We start from the raw sequence: 6,235 nt of genomic DNA, 5'->3' as shown, positions 1-6,235 counted from the left end.
CTCTACTGCACCTGAGAGGAATATTGATACTAATAATACTTATATCCATTATAGGGAACACTTACAATGAGCCAAACATTCTTCTGTGCTTCTTTACATTTATTTACTCATTTAACCTCTAACTACAATGATTTGCAGTTGGCACTCTTTTTATTCCTGACTTACAGAAAAGGAAACTGACACAGATATGTGTTAAGCAAATTATCATTTTCTAGAAAGGAGCAGAGCTGGTTTGGAACGCAGGGAATGGAACTGAGAACCTTCTTCCTTTACTGCTGGAATTGATTCTAATTCCAGTGACAGGAAAATGTTCCTAAGTTCCTGCTCAAATCTCAAAGGTCCCAGATGGAGCCCCACAATAACCAATTAATAGTATTTAGAATATCTCCACTATATGCAGAATACATCATCCACTCTTTATCCAAAAGGCAAATCTCGGGGCACCTGGGTGGCTCAGTTGGAGAAGTGTCCAACTTCAGCTCAGGTCATGATCTCACGGTTTGTGGGCCCGAGCCCCACATTGGGCTTTGTGCTGACAGCTAAGATCCTGGATCCTGCTTCCCATTCTGTGTATCTCCTTCTCTCTCTCTGCCTCTCTCCCGCTCGTACTCTGTCTCTCTCTCTCAAAAATAGACATTGAAAAAAATTCAAAAGGTAAATCTCATTTATTTCAGTATTATCATTGAGGAAATTTTACAGCACCTGAGTAGATAAATAATGTATGAGACAATAGAATATTAGTAAAGCAACATCCACATAAAATTATTCCCTCTCTACCCCCCTCCCTCTCTTTCTCTTGCTCTCTCTCATTTGGGTATGGTATTCAAGAAATAGAGTATTTTTTCTTCCAAAGTATTATACAGTGTTTGAGGGGAAAAATCACAATATTATGCAACAAATAATAAAACTTTGATGTGATAATCACATATGTGTGTAGAAACATCTACCAAATTGCAATTCCAAGAATGAATCACTTTCAAAGTAAAGCATTTTTGAGAACATAAACCACAACTCTTGCAGATCAATATAGAAGAATAGATTTAAAATATCTTGGGCTATAACTCCAATCTCCTATGTTACAATCCTTTAGCCAACAAGAGACACTTAATGAAACCTTGGAATGTTTCTTTACCGTTTTATAGTTTTCTCATCTAAAATTGTGATAATCAAACTATCTTATTTATTTTACAGGTAAGTTTTGGGATTTTTTAATATGAAAGAAATATAATAAATATGAAAGTTTATATGTATGTCACATAAAGGTTATGTGTTATACAAATAGGGAATGGGAAAATAAGCCCATGAGAAAAGTCAAGGAAATTCTGAAGAAAAAAAAAAGTCTAGTGAGAGGAAACTATCCTTAATATACATCCAGACATACTACGGAAATGCAATAATTAAAACATGATCAATGGCAAGGAATTTGGAGTGGGTAGACCATAGATCCTTCATTCATTCTTTTCATAAAAACTTACCATAAAAACTTATTTAGACATTTAAAAAGATAAAACTACTATATAGGAAAGAATCATAGTTGTTCTCTTTTTTTCCTGATTATCTTAGGTCTCACTAAACAAGTTGCAACTATCAAAAGGTATGAAGCAAAATACAAATAAAGTTGATTACATATTTTTAAAAAAATCCATAAGGAATCCTACCACAGAAAATACTAATACAAAGCCTAAGGAATAATGATAATAGTAGAGCAATTCAATATGACAGCTGAAAGGCTACCTTGTTTTATAAATTTTTTTCAAGAAATTGGAGAAAAAACATGTAATGAAAAATAGGCAGCAACTTGAAGAAGTTCACAGGAAAACAAATGATTTACAAAACATGATTTAAAAATATTAAAATCATTCTCACTAATGACTAAGAGTATAACATATAAAGTTATTTATTTTTTAGATTGGTAAGTATTTAAAGATGTGATACATACACAGCTGGGAAAGTGTGGGGAAATAAACTCATGAACTTTTGATAGGAATAAATTGGAATATTAACTTTGGAACAACCTTTATAAAGATCATTAATTAAAAGTACACATATATCTTGAGGTTGTATATGTAATTTTAACAAAAGAAACACCTATTATAAAATTTAAAATTACATGTTATTTTTCTGACTTATTAATTGTGAATCTAGCAATCTATTTTGCATTTATTAACCCACATTATGTAAATAAAAATCAAGAAACTTTATTATAACATTGATTGAAATGGATAATAGAAAAAATATGTTTAAAGTTATTGAAATTAAAAATGACAATTTTATGAACTAGAAACAACTACTAAATGAAAATAAGTATAGGTACATAACTTCACCTGCAATTTTTTTTTTCCAAAACCTAGATTAATTTCAAACAAGTGAAAAGTGAAATATAATGTATAAGCAGATTATATGTACCTTGATGCCATTTTTTGGTCACAAACTCTATGTATTATATATTTTTCTATGTATAAAATGTACATTAAAATAGAAACAATATCTGGAAGTATGCACTGAATTGTTGAAAAGACCTATGATGCATGAAAAGAGTATGATGCATTTTAAACAAGGCTTTCATTTGTACATGATTCCTTCTTTATTAAATAATTATCAATAATCATGAATTATGAAATTAGATAGGACACATGCCCATGCATGTATTTAGTATAATATAATATTTAGGAAATTCCCCTATGTTTATTTTTCTGAATTTGTTAATATGTCTTTTTAACTTTGTCATTCCTCCATTAGAGAGATCATTGTCCCATCTGACTTAAGAAAATCTGATTTTATTAACAAACTAAAAAAGGCATTATGTAGGAAGAAAGGCAGGAACAAATTTTCAATCATTGTTAACAGTGTCAGTGTTTTATAACAAACAGCTGCACAACTTCATGGTCCTAAAATTATGTTTTCTGTGAAATAAGAGAACAGTAGAAAGAGGAACAGAAAATGAGCCATATGCTTATGAAAGGGCATGGGTTTGTCTTTCAAAATAACTTGAGTTCTAATCTCCTGAATTGTTTTCACAACTTTGTTTTTAAGTTTATGTAATTACTTTGAGAGAGAGACAGAGACAGGGAGCTCAGGGGAGGGGCAGAGAGAGAGAGAGAGGCAGAGAGAGAGGGCAGGCAGAGAGTGAGAATCCCAAGGAGGCTTCTTACTGTCTCCTGAAGCCCAGCAAGGTGCTGGATCTCACCAACCACTAGATCATGACTTGAGTCAAAATCAGGAGTTTGTCGCTAACCTACTGAGCCCCCCACTGCACCTGTGTTCACATCTTCTATGGGGAGGCAAGAATGACTTCACAAAAAGACTTGCAACAATGGAAACTCAGAATAAATGTTATTATGTCACACCATTCCAGCTCTTAACCAGGATGCTGCCTCTTTTTGGTTTTTAAATTTTTTAAGTTTATTTATTTTGAGAAAGAGAGACAGAGGGAGTGAGGAAGGGGCAGGGGTGGGGCAGAATATCGGAAGCGGGCTTTGTGCAGATACCACAGAGTCCAATGTAGGTCTTGAACTCACAAACCATGAGATCATCACCTGATCTGAAGTCCGACACTTAACAGACTGAGCCGCCCAGGCACCACTCTTTCCTTGTCTTTAGAATGAGACAGAAGTCACTTGTCCTGCCCCTGGGGCTCTGACAGGGAGGGTCCACGAGGTCAGCTGCTAGCACACACTTCTCTCCATGGAAGAAACAGGTCTCTCATGGGGAATATGGAATATGGTCATTTTCTGAATGGTTCTGGGGATGGGACAAATATTTTCTTCCTTTAATTTCAAACTTTGAAAGGAATAGAATCAGTTTTCTTTTCTCTGTGTAGAGATCATACTCAGCATATTGGTTCTGCATGAACAACCTCCCCACCTTCCCCACCTCCCAATGCAGTTTTCTCTTCATAACAGCCTTCTATAACCACTGTGAATATCTTCATATTTAACGTAATTGTGCACCTGTTCCTGCACATAGCAAATTTCACTGTATGTTACGTGAATTTGTCATTATTCTCCTGGTGAGGAGAGAGATTGGGCAACATCTATCATTTTATCATTTATACATGGACACAGCTCAAAAGAATAAACAATGAATTGCTTAACATGGCCTTTCAGGTTTGCCTTACCCTGGAAAAGCATTTCCTCTTCATTGAACAAAACCAGAGAAACTGAAAGGCTGTATCAAACTCTGAACTGGAGAGACCTGACCTCTCCCCACACACTAAAGATTTGGTCTTTCAGACATAATTTTGTGTGGAATTGGAAATAAAAGAGCAGCTCACCTGCACAAAGGGAACTATTACCTTGTAAAACAACTGCTTAATTTGTGTATTTGGCAGTGTGTGTGTACCAAAGGATAAAATACATTTCTCCCAGTAGGTGCTGGTCAAACACTGGAAATACCATTGTATCCAAATGCACCATTCTATGGCAAAAATGCCCACACTGAAACCATAAGTCAAAGAAATTGTACTTTTTTAAGTTCCTGGAAAGCAAATGGTCATATAATCAAAGATTTTAGTTTATTTACAAAGTATTTTTAAACATTAAAGAGTTTTAAAAATTTTTAACATTTATTCATTTTTGAGAAACAGAGACAGAGCATGAATGGGGGAGGGGCAGGGAGAGGAAGACACAGGATCTGAGGAAGCAGTCTCCAGGCTCTGAGCTGTCAGCACAGAGCCCAATGTGGGGCTGGAACTCAAGAAAGGTGAAACCATGACCTGAGCCAAGGTCGGAATCTTAACCGACTGAGCCATCCAGGCATCCATATAAAGAGTTTTAAGCTCACAAAAAGTGGCTGCAATGGCAGATGATAGGGACTAGAATTGATGTTTTGATGCAGTAATGGTTCAGGCTTATATCTTCCCAAGCAAGGGATGACGTTTCCCCATCTCCCTCCTGGAAGCTGAGAACACCCTTTGCAATGTCTTTTTTTTTCTCCCCCAAAATGAAACTCCCATCTCAGATCTCATTTTCTCATGTCTGCCTGAGAAATCTATCTTCCTTGACACCAATTCTAACATTAAAAAAAAAGGGGGGATTTGTATATTGTGTTTCTTCATATTTTGTCTCTTTCGCACTTTTACTTGTTTATCTTTTAAAATGATTTTGTATTGGTAGATTATTGCTCTATTATAGCTAAATAACATGAGTTGTGATGTATGTGCTTATGTGTGGCTTTTCTCTTGGTCTGTCTGTCATAATCCATAAACTTTCCAAGAGCAAGGAGGATACTCCTCATTTTATATTTTTGTGTTCCTTTGATTCATATCATTCAGCTTTTTTTTAACAAACCAAAAGATAACTGTAGATTTATGAGTTGAGTCCCTAAATCCAGAAATCTACTCACCATCTTTATTTGTGTGCACCAGGTTCCACTAAAAGTCAGAAGTCAGAATGTACAGATCTAGGTGGAGGACCTCCATGGGATTTTACAATGCCCTCTCCATGACTACTGAGTTCATATGGGTGTTCTAGTCAGGTGTAATTCGAGATGTGGAGGAAATGAAAGCACCTCTCCTTGGCTTGGCTCATTCCTCTTTAAATGCAATTGACCACAATATTTATGCTGAGGGCAATGATAGTATGATGTAGCTCTCCTGAGGAAAGACTGGGGAGGTATTATAATGGTGGTCTTGATTCATCAACAGCCTTAAGCTCTGGGAAAACTTCTGAGCCCACAGGGGTCATTAGTACATACACTGAGGTGTGCTGTAGATATCTATCACATTGTGTTCAATCTCCCATAAGGTCCAGACAAAAAATGAGTACCATGATAATTTGTCCCTTGTATAAAAAAAGATTTATTACTTCATGTAAGTAAAACTAAAGCCTCAATCCATTGTTGTTTTATAAACATAAATCCTGATGGGCCATTTGCTCCCCTGTTACCAAGAATTTTTATGTGCCTGAAAAACAATTGAGGACTAATCAGTTCCATACTACATGGAATAAGATCATGCTTTTTTTTTTTCCTTTTTTCCTCCTTAGCAAAAGAATTTTGACCTTTTTTTTTTTTTACTAAAAATTTTATATATGATGACAAAGAACTCTTTGTCTTAGTGAAAAATGTCATAAATGCATTAACTAATATACATTTTATTATTAATTTAAGGAGCTAATAGGGTGAACTATTTTGTTTAATTCATTTATTTACTTATTTATTTTTAGATCTGAAAGGAAGATGTCAGTATATATTAACTTATACCTTATAGTTTCAGAAAAAAAAAAACCTAGAGGTA

This window comes from Acinonyx jubatus, chromosome A1 (assembly GCF_027475565.1).
Source record: "Acinonyx jubatus isolate Ajub_Pintada_27869175 chromosome A1, VMU_Ajub_asm_v1.0, whole genome shotgun sequence".
In the NCBI taxonomy this organism is placed as follows: Eukaryota; Metazoa; Chordata; class Mammalia; order Carnivora; family Felidae; genus Acinonyx; species Acinonyx jubatus.
This window is presented reverse-complemented; position numbering follows the sequence as displayed.